Raw genomic sequence first — 12,107 nt, 5'->3', positions numbered from 1 at the left:
GTATAAAATAACACCGAATAGATTTATAGAATGAATAATTTAATAAATTCAGAATTTTTATTCTAATTTATTTATTGAAAAATATACTAAATATAACAAATCACATATATTTTTTTAAATTACACTATGTAAAATAAGATTTAATGGTTACTCTTTTTAATAATTAAAGACAATTATGTTTTCAAGACAACACTGCAGATGTGCGTAGTTCTTGGCTTGCCATCGCTTTTCGAAAAATTTTCGAATGAAAGTCAAGACATTTTTTTAAATGAAAAATAAGAAAAGCGATGCCAATTACCGGGTCTCACCCACGGGGAGGTGACTACGCATCGAGACCCATCAGGTTCAATTTATTGAACGAATTGACTAATACATTAAATGATACAATTAATTATCTACAAATCAAATCTTATATTACATAGAAAAAAATATGATACAATTGATAAATAATTAAAATTATTCATCGTCGTCCAACGTCATCCATCGATGAAGTCTTAAAGTTAACTTATACTAGACCTTAATACTAAATCTTACATCTAACTTACATCTATATTACATTTATCTTAAAATAATTTATTTTACATCTATCTTATATCTATCTTACATCTATCTTACATCTATCTTACATCTATCTTACATCTATCTTACATCTATCTTACATCTATCTTACATTATTCCTAAATCTAAGATGTATGCATCTTATGATTTACATCGAATATAAGAAATTATAACAAATTAAAATCTATGTCGTATGATGTATGATTATAGTGATCCAATGACGTCCAATGTTGTCCACCGATGAAGTCTTAAACTAACTTATTCTAAATTTTAATACTAAATCTTAAATCTTATCTAAAAAATATTATACTTAAAACTAGGACTTAAGTCTAAAACGCTCGCATCTTATCATTTACATCGAATATAAAAAATTGTAACAAAAGAATTAAAAATCTATGTCGTATGTTGATTCTCGTGATCCAACGTCGTCCAACGTCGTCCAACGTTGTCTATCGATGAAGTCTTAAACTAACTTATTCTAAATCTTAATATTAAATCTTAAATCTATCTTATTTTACACTTAAAACTAGGACTTACGTATAAAACGCACGCATTTTACGATTTACATCGAATATAAAAAATTATAACAAAAAAATTAAAAATCTATGTCGTATATTGATTATCGTGATCCAACGTTGTCCATCGATGATGTCTTAAATTAACTTATTCTAGATCTTAATACTAAATCTTAAATCTATCTTACTTTATACTTAAAACTAAGACTTACGTCTAAAACGCATCTTATCGAAATATAATAAATTACAATGAATATATTAAAATTAAGTCTTATTTCTAAATCTTAAACCTATTTTACATTATACTTAAAGTTAGAACCTAAATCTAAGATGCATGTATCTTATCATTTACATCGAGTATAATCAATTATAATAAAAATATTAAAATCTGAGTCTTAACATTAAATCTTAAATATATCTTATATTATAGTTAAAACTAAAACTTAAATCTAAGATGCGCGCATCTTGTCACATACATCGAATGTAAAAAAAACTTTATTTGTACCTTCAATCTAATCCACTGTTAATTAATCAAAATAATTTAAAGCAATCATTTTAGACTAGATTGAAGGTGTGCGTAGTTCTTGGCTTGCCATCGCTTTTCGAATGGAAATTAAGATATTTTTTTAAATGAAAAATATGAAAAGCGATGCCAATTACCGGGTCTCACCTACGGGGAGGTGACTAAGCATCGAGACCCATAAGGTTGAATTTATTGAATAATTTATTGACTAATACATTGAAATGATACAATGAATTATCTACAAATCAAATCTTATATTACATAGAAAAAAAATATGATACAATTGGTAAATAAATTATTCATCGTTGTCCAACGTCATCCATCGATGAAGCCTTAAATTTAACTTATACTAGATCTTAATACTAAATCTTACATCTATCTTACATCTATCTTACATTTATCTTACATATATCTTACATCTTATATCTATCTTACATTATTCGAAAAACTAGGACCTAAATCTAAGATGCATGCATCTTATGATTTACGTCGAATATAATAAATTACAATAAAGAAATCTAATCATTTTAAAAGCTATATCTTATGTTGATTATCGTGGTCCAACGCCGTCGAAAATTGTCCATCGTTACATCGAATATAAGAAATTATAAAAAAAGAAATTAAAATCTATGTCGTATGCTGATTATCGGGATCAAATATCGTCCAACGTCGTCGATCGATGTCCACCGTTGTCCATCGATATATCGAATATAACAAATTATAATAAAGAAACCTAATAATATTGAAAGCTATATCGTATGTTGATTATTGTGATCCAACGTTGTCCAATATTCTCCATCGTTACATCGAATATAAGAAATTATAAAAAGGAAATTAAAATCCATATTCTATACTGACCATCGTGATCCAACGTTGTCCCACGTTGTTCATCGATGTCCATTGTTTTCCATCGATACATCGAATACAAGTAATTATAATAAAGAAATTAAAATCTATGTCGTATGCTGATTATCGGGATCAAATATCGTCCAACGTCGTCGATCGATGTCCATCGTTGTCCATCGATATATCGAATATAACAAATTATAATAAAGAAACCTAATAATATTGAAAGCTATATCGTATGTTGATTGTGATCCAACGTTGTCCAATATTTTCCATCGTTACATCGAATATAAGAAATTATAAAAAGGAAATTAAAATCCGTATTTTATACCGACTATCGTGATACAACGTTGTCCTACGTTGTCCATCGATGTCCATTGTTTTCCATCGATACATCGAATACAAGTAATTATAATAAAGAAATTAAAATCTATGTCGTATCGCTAATTATCGTGATCCAACGCCGTTCAACATTCTTCATGGTTACATCGAATATAAGAAATTTTAAAAAAAGAAATTAAAATCTATGTCGTATGCTGATTATCGTGATCAAATATCGTCCAACGTCGTCGATCGATTGTCCATCGATACATCAAATATAACAAATTATAATAAAGAAGTCTAATCATATTAAAAGCTATATCGTATATTGATTATCGTGATCCAACGTTGTCCAATATTCTCCATCGTTACATCGAATATAAGAAACTTAAAAAAGAGAAATTAATATCTATGTCGTATTTTGATTATCGTGATCAAACATCGTCCAACGTCGTCGATCGATTGTCCATCGATACATCAAATATAACAAATTATAATAAAATGATTATCGTGATCCAACGCCTTCCAGCATTCTCCATCGTTACACATAAATATAAGAAAATATAAAAAAAGAAATTAAAATCTATGTCGTATGATAATTATCATGATCCAACATCGTCCAACTTCGTCTAACGATACCTACCAATGTCCACCGATGTCCATTAATACATCACATATAAGAAATTAGAAAAAGGAAATTAAAATCTGTACGCTATATTGATTTTCGCGATCCAACGACGTCCAACGTTGTCCATCGATATCCATCGATGAAATCATAAATTAACTTATTCTAGATATTAATACTAAATCTTAAATCTATCTTATATTATACTTATTATACTAGGACCTAAATCTAAGATGCATGCATCTTATGATTTACATTGAATATAAGAAATTATATCAAAGAAATTAAAATCTATGTCGTATGTTCATTATCATGCCGTCCAACATCGTCAACGTCGTTCAATGTCGTCCGACGTCGTTCAATGTCGTCCAATGTCGTTCAATCTCGTCCAACATCGTCCAACGTCATCCAACGATGTCCACCGATGTCAATCAATGGTCATTGATGTCCACTGATAAATGGAATATAAGAAATTATAAAAAGGAAATTGATATTATTCTCCTATGTTGATCATCGTGATTCAATGCACGTTGTCCAACATCGTCCAATATCGTCCAACGTCATCCAATCATGTGCACCGATATCAAACGATGTCCACTGATGTCCACTGATAAATGGAATATAAGAAATTATAAAAAGGAAATTGATATTATTATTCTATGTTAATCATCGTGATCCTACGTCGTCCACCATCGTGCAACGTCGTCCACCGTCGTCCACCGTCGTCCACCGTCATCCACCGTCGTCCACCGTCATCCACCGTCGTCCACCGTCGTCCACCGTCGTCCACAGTCGTCCACCGTCGTCCACAGTCGTCCACAGTCGTTCACCGTCGTCCAACGTCATCCAACGTCGTCCACCGTCGTCCACCGTCGTCCACCGTCGTCCACCGTCGTCCACCGTCGTCCACCGTCGTCCACCGTCGTCCAACGTCGTCCAAAGTCGTCCACAGTCGTCCACAGTCGTCCACAGTCGTTCACCGTCGTCCAACGTCATCCAACGTCGTCCAAAGTCGTCCACCGTCGTCCACCGTCGTCCAACGTCGTCCAAAGTCGTCCACAGTCGTCCAACGTCGTCCAACGTCGTCCAACGTCGTCCAACGTCGTCCAACGCCGTCCACCGTCGTCTAACGTTGTCCATCGATGAAATCTTAAACTAACTTATTCTAGATCTTAATACTAAATCTTAAATCTAACCTAAAAAATATTACACGTAAAACTAGGACTTAAGTCTAAAACGCTCGCATCATATGATTTACATCGAATATAAAAAATTGTAACAAAAGAATTAAAAATCTATGTCGTATGTTGATTCTCGTGATCCAACGTCGTCCATCGATGTCCATCGATGAAATCTTAAACTAACTTATTCTAGATCTTAATACGAAATCTTAAATCTAACCTAAAAAATATTACACTTAAAACTAGGACTTAAGTCTAAAACGCTCGCATCATATGATTTACATCGAATATAAAAAATTGTAACAAAAAAATTAAAAATCTGTGTCGTATGTTGATTATCGTGATCCAACGTCGTCCAACGTCGTCCAACGTTGTCCATCGATGAAATCTTAAACTAACTTATTCTAGATCTTAATACTAAATCTTAAATCTAACCAAAAAAATATTATACTTAAAACTAGGACTTAAGTCTAAAACGCTCGCATCTTATCATTTACATCGAATATAAAAAATTGTAACAAAAGAATTAAAAATCTATGTCGTATGTTGATTCTCGTGATCCAACGTCGTCCAACGTCGTCCATCGATAAAATCTTAAAATAACTTATTCTAGATCTTAATACTAAATCTTAAATCTAACCTAAAAAAATATTATACTTAAAACTAGGACTTAAGTCTAAAACGCTCGCATCTTATCATTTACATCGAATATAAAAAATTGTAACAAAAGAATTAAAAATCTATGTCGTATGTTGATTCTCGTGATCCAACGTCGTTCAACGTTGTCCATCGATGAAATCTTAAACTAACTTATTCTAGATCTTAATACTAAATCTTAAATCTAACCTAAAAAATATTATACTTAAAACTAGGACTTAAGTCTAAAACGCTCGCATCTTATCATTTACATCGAATATAAAAAATTGTAACAAAAGAATTAAAAATCTATGTCGTATGTTGATTCTCGTGATCCAACGTCGTTCAACGTTGTCCATCGATGAAATCTTAAACTAACTTATTCTAGATCTTAATACTAAATCTTAAATCTATCCTTATTTTATACTTAAAACTAGGACTTACGTCTAAAACGCATCTTATCGAAATATAATAAATTACAATGAATATATTAAAATTAAGTCTTATTTATAAATCTTAAACCTATTTTATATTATACTTAAAGTTAGAACCTAAATCTAAGATGCATGCATCTTATCATTTACATCGAGTATAATCAATTATAATAAAAATATTAAAATCTAAGTCTTAATATTAAATCTTAAATCTATCTTATATTATACTTAAAACTAAAACTTAAATTTAAGATGCGCGCATTTTCATTTACATACTTATGTCGCTTACATAGAATTGTACCTTCAATCTAATCCATTGTTAATTAATCAAAATAATTTAAACCAATCATTTTAGATTAGATTGAAGGTGTGCGTAGTTCTTGGCTTGCCATCGCTTTTCGAAAAATTTTCGAATGGAAATTAAGATATTTTTTCTTTAATGAAAAATGTGAAAAGCGATGCCAATTACCGGGTCTCACCCACGGGGAGGTGACTACGCATCGAGACCCACCAGGTTAAATTTATTGAACGAATTGACTAATACATTAAATGATACAATTAGTTATCTACGAATCAAATCTTATATATAGAAAAGAAATGTGATACAATTGATAAATAAATTATCTATCGTCATCTAACTTAATCTATTTTCTTTATCTACTACATCTTAAATCTATGATTTATATATCCTACTGGCATCATCTGTACTAAAGATACGCTCCTATTTAACAAAGTAAAAAAGAAAGAAATGGAAAAAGAAAAAAAGTAAAGGGATTGAAAATATTTATGAATGAATATTTGTATATATAGAGTTGATTTTATGTTAAGGAGCGTATCATCTTACGAAATGTGCTTACAATAAACTTAATTTAAATGTCTATTTTACATTAAACGTAAACCTAAGACTTAAATTTAAGACTTAATTTAAATGTCTATCTTACATTAAACTTAAATCTAAGACTTAAATTTAAGACTTAAAATTTATTTAAATCTTAAATTTAAGTTTAAATTTAATCGAAGATACCTTTTATTTTGATATTTCACGCAGGAATTCCGAATATTTATTCAATTGTTTCATAATTAAAAATGCAAAAATACTAACAAATTTTATTTAATTTTAGGGAAATAGTAGAAAAAAATTTAATTTTAATTTTGACAACGAATAATTATTTGTCATTTGTTCCAAATAAATCAACTGTTTGTATCAATATATCGTAATAAGAATATTAATTTATAATATTAAATAAATTAATGTTCTTATTGCATAATGCAAACAATTTTATGTAATAGTACGAGAGTTTAAAATTCAAATGAATAAATTTTTTAGCAGTATTTTCATTAACAAATGCTGTAATAATTAGGGGCGCTGAAAAAAAATTATAGCCAAAAAAGGCTATAAGGACCACACTTGTGATCCAAAAACAGGATCATTTCCACAATGTTAGTGGAAGAATATGGGCATTTTATAAACGCAACACTACTTTCAAAAACGCGATCATTTTATAGCGCAACACTATTTTCAAAAACGCGATTATTTTTCAACGCAACACTAATTCTTAAAATGAATTTAATATAAATGCAAATGAATTGAAAGTTAATATCTCTAATTAAAACTCGAAATAAAATAAACATAAAATTTTTTAATATTACTATTTAAAAAAAATTATATTATTAAATTTAATAATGATTAAAATTATTAAAAAAAAATCGCGATGTCTCATAAAACGCAACACTAAAGCAAACGCGATTGTTATTCGCAACACTAATGCAAACCGTAATTTATTTGTCGCAACACTAATTAAAAAATCGCGATTGCCCGTTTTCCCACTTTGTGATCCGAAAGTAGGACCACATTTTTGCAGCTCTTGCAACTGCATTTTATGATCCCAAAACAGGATCACTTCCACAATATTAGTGGAAGAATCATGGGCATTTTATAAACGCAACACTACTTTCAAAAACGCGATTACTTTTCAACGCAACACTAATTCTTAAAATGAATTTAATACAAATGCAAATGAATTGAAAGTTAATATCTCTATAATTAAAATTTGGAATAAAATAAACGTAAAATTTTTTAATATACTTTTTATAAAAAATACTTTTTATAAAAAATTGTATTATTAAAATTAAAATTATTAAAAAAAATCGCGATGTTTCATTAAACGCAACACTAAATCAAACGCGATTGTTATTTATTCGCAACTCTAATGCAAACCGTAATTTATTTGTCGCAACACTAATTAAAAAATCGCGATTGCCCATTTGCCCATGATGATTGTACGTTGGGCCGGAATTCTCATCGGCCATAAATACTACTACTACTACTACTACTACTACTACTACTACTACTACTACTACTACTGATTCTAAAACGAGCATAGTGACAAAGTAGTAACAATGACTTCCCATTCTTTGGATCCAGACAAAATCCAAAAAATGAGAAACCATTCGTTGCAGCCCCTCTTCGTGACAGTTTGTCGAGGCCTCTTCGGTCTTCCTCCTTCGGGCGCAATGCCCGCTGAAACTTAAGTCTAGGCTCGAGATTTCCTAATCGCAAAAAAAAAAAAAAAAATAGACTAAATCGCGAAAGCTGAGTGCACATGGACGACCAATAGTCATTACTGACCATTGTCCGCACATGCGCAGAATCTCGAGCGCACGTTCGTTTCGCCCATTTCGCGACCGCGACCGCGAAATTCGAAAAATCGATATAAGTAAAACCAGAAACGAATGGTCATCGATGACCACTCGTCTCAGCTCCACTCTCGATTTTTCAAATTGTATTTCCTGAAACAGGTTGTCACGCGAAAACGCGCCTACCCGACCAGAGACTGTGACAACCTGCCCGGCCCTACCTACTTATAATTAACACGCACACCAGAAAGTATACTACCTATCCTACCTAGCGCTATATTTAAAAAATGGCAAAACAATCACACCAACACACTCACTCCACGGTTCTCACACATTACACCCGGGTGCAAAAGCCTACACTAGAGAGAGCGTCCCGGGACGCCTCCGACACCCGAGCTTGATATTTCTTTCATACTCTAACTTTACGTACCTTTTCCTGAAATCGACTGACGATAGCTAATGATCATTGCGTGAATCGCGACAAAAATCGTATCTATCTCGATTTTAATTATCAATAAAAATGGCATTACTAAAATTTAATAATTGATATCAATTTACAATTTATAATTTTATGATAATATTAACAAAATTGTAAATCGTATAATTGATAATATAATAAATAAAAATGAGAATCGTAACGATGCAATTCCACAGCCTAATCGCAAACACACATAATGTGGAAAATACATCGTGCACGATCACTAACTTATCGTCAGTCGCCGTTAAAAACTTATAAACTATAGTCATCATGCCTATTGCCTCTCTCTCACCCAAGTAACACCTGGGCACGTGAGTGAGATCGTGGCAATAGACACGGAAGGGTTAAACCTGAAAATCCTAAACTAAAAAAATATTATAAATATCTATTTTTTCTCTAACGGACTAATATTCTTTATTTCATCATCTATTTTTACTTTAAATTTTATTTAATGACTCTAATTTTATTAAAGTTATGATATCTAATAATAAAGCAAAAGAAAAATAAATAAGAAATTTATTTACAACAAGAAATACTAAATGCAAAATAAACTAATTGAATTGAAAAATTAAAGTTAACATTAATAACCTCAGGCGATTCCTTCATCAAAACATAGTTTCGAATTAGAAACTAGAAACACAATGTTCAATATTATTGTTTTGATTCCGAAATCTACCTGTCGCGATATATCTTCTTACACATTTTCGTATACGAAGGAACTAAAATTTAAAATTTTATATTTTGTATTATATGATTGTTGAAAATTGAAAATCGAATAATTAAAATATATTATAATATAAAGCGAAATGTAAAAAAGAAAAGAAAATTTTTAGTTTATTAGTATTTGAGAAACGCGATGTGCAAGAAGATCTAGCCTGAGCTAATAAACACAGAAAATGTTACTACTCACGGATATAATAAATATATCCGTGATCACTATGCCCGTTGCAAAAATCTACGTATACAACCAATCACTCGTGTCGATTCGGACCTTTCGTCCTACGACATGATTGAGTGACCGGAGGAACATAAATGCATGCGACTCACCATTAGATGCGAAGAATATTGGCAGGGGGATGTTAGGAAATATCTGTAACAAAAAAAGAAACAACATAATTTAAAACACAATCCAGATTATTGAAAATTGAATTCTAAATTTAAAAATTAAAAATCTAATGATTTATATTGAGATAAAAAAATAAGAATTTAAATAAAATGATATAGATAATTACCTCTTCGCGTGATGGATGACCGCCGTATTTTCTTGAGAGAAGCACTGACTCTAAACGCGTAGTCTTTTAACGCGACCGGTTAAAAATTAAATTCGGCGAACAAACACTGATTCTAATTTCGCGTTATTCGTTAAAGAATTTAAAAAAACTTTTACGAAAGCAAACACTGACTCTACTGATCGCGCGCGGTAACAAAAATTTACTGAAAATAAAATTGTATAATAAGGGAGGGATAGGGTGGAAAAAAAAGTAAAATATTCGATATTTTTCCTTTTTTTTCTTTTTCGTTTCACACATTTGTTTAAGAAAATACTGCTATGAGTTCTAAGATACTTTTTAACATTCAAAAATTTTTATGAATTATTTACAAAAATTTGGAAAATTATTTGAATAATTTGGAAAAATTATATTATAATTGTTCGCTATCAAAATTTAGATTATAATCAATTATAATAAATGATGTCGCGAATTATAAATATTCGAAATTTCTTGCAAAATAATCAAAATTTTACAAGTTAAAGATACAATAACAAAAACTTAAACTTAAACTTAAACTTAAACTTAAAACTAGTGTAGTTCTTAGCTTGGCATCAGTTTTCAAAAACTAATCATTCTAATATAGTTTTAATACAATATTTTTAATGTGATATTTCTAATAATTTGATCAAATAATATAAAACGAAAACCGATGCCAATTACCGGGTCTCACCAACGAGGAGGTGACTACGTCGAGACCCACATAATTATTATATATTTATTATATAAATAATTTTATATTTAACATTTAATTTGTTTTAATATTTAATTTGTCATTATTTATATAATATTATAGCAAATTAAATATTAAAACAAATTAAAGGTTAAATATAAAATTAAAAGAAAATTAAAAATTAAAATATAAATCAAATTAAAATTTATATAATATTATAACAAATTAAATGTTAAATATAAAATTAAAAGAAAATTATAAATTAAAATATAAATTAAATTAAAATTTTGAAATAAAAATGAAAGATTGAAAATTAAATCAAATTAAAGTTTTGAAATAAAAACTAAATATTGAAAATTAAATCAAATTAAAAATTTTAACCAAAATTAAAATAAAATTTAAAAATTAAAATTAAAAGTTAAAGTGAATTGAAAATAAAATTAAATAAAATTAAAAAAAATTAAAAAGCAAATATTTAAAGTTTGAAATAGAAATTGAATGATAAATTAAAAGTAAATTAAAAATTTAAAAATTAAAAATTAAAAATTAAAAATTAAAAATTAAAAATTAAAAATTAAAAATTAAAATTTAAATCAAATAAATTAATTGAAAAATGTATAATTAATGTTAATTAAAAATTAAAAATTAAATAAAATAAAAAGTAAATGTAAAAAGAAAAATGTATGTATAATAATATGTATAATAAATATAAGAATAAATAATAATAAATTATTCTCAATGTTATAAAATTTCAGTTAAAGTGTTATGATTTCGATGTTAACGCGACGCGAGTTCGATAGGAAATGATTGCGCGCGCCCGTTCTGTCCCGTATTTATACGAGCGCCTGAGCCGAAGTCGAACGAAAATATACGACCTTTTCCGATTATATCAAAATAGACTTTTCGAATATATTAATGAACAATTTATCAAGTTTTAAATTTTAACTGTTAATTTATTATTAATTTATGAATATCATAACAATTTTTATATTTTTATTGTTAATTTATGAATTTAACAACATATTAAAATATATATAATAATTAATATATATATTTTTACGAAATAAAGAAAAATTCTGTATTTTATAATATCAATTTGCGATTTAATATTATGTTAAAAATTATTTCTTATTATTTTATGCGAAAAATAAGTATAAAATAACACCGAATAGATTTATAGAATGAATAATTTAATAAATTTAGAATTTTTATTCTAATTTATTTATTGAAAAATATACTAAATATAACAAATCACATATATTTTTTTAAATTACACTATGTAAAATAAGATTTAATGGTTTTTTTAATAATTAAAGACAATTATATTTTCAAGACAACACTGCAGATGTGCGTAGTTCTTGGCTTGCCATCGCTTTTCGAAAAATTTTCTAATGGAAGTCAAGACATTTTTT

At 28.6% G+C, this 12,107-nt stretch overlaps 1 long non-coding RNA gene across 1 annotated transcript; it reads right to left on the bottom strand.

Annotated features, from left to right (window-relative positions):
• Nucleotides 1–1,833: 1,833 nt before the first annotated feature.
• LOC133666786 (uncharacterized) lies at nucleotides 1,834–4,189 on the bottom strand. The gene is made up of 2 exons (XR_009831446.1): nucleotides 4,070–4,189; nucleotides 1,834–3,995 (listed from the first exon to the last, which is right to left on the bottom strand). It is a non-coding gene; the product is annotated as an uncharacterized LOC133666786 (long non-coding RNA).
• Between the last annotated feature and the right edge of the window lie 7,918 nt (nucleotides 4,190–12,107).

Source organism: Apis cerana, linkage group LG1 (genome assembly GCF_029169275.1).
Source record: "Apis cerana isolate GH-2021 linkage group LG1, AcerK_1.0, whole genome shotgun sequence".
NCBI lineage: Eukaryota > Metazoa > Arthropoda > Insecta > Hymenoptera > Apidae > Apis > Apis cerana.
The sequence above is the reverse complement of the archived record's forward strand: the minus strand, read 5'-3'. Positions and strand labels throughout refer to the sequence as shown.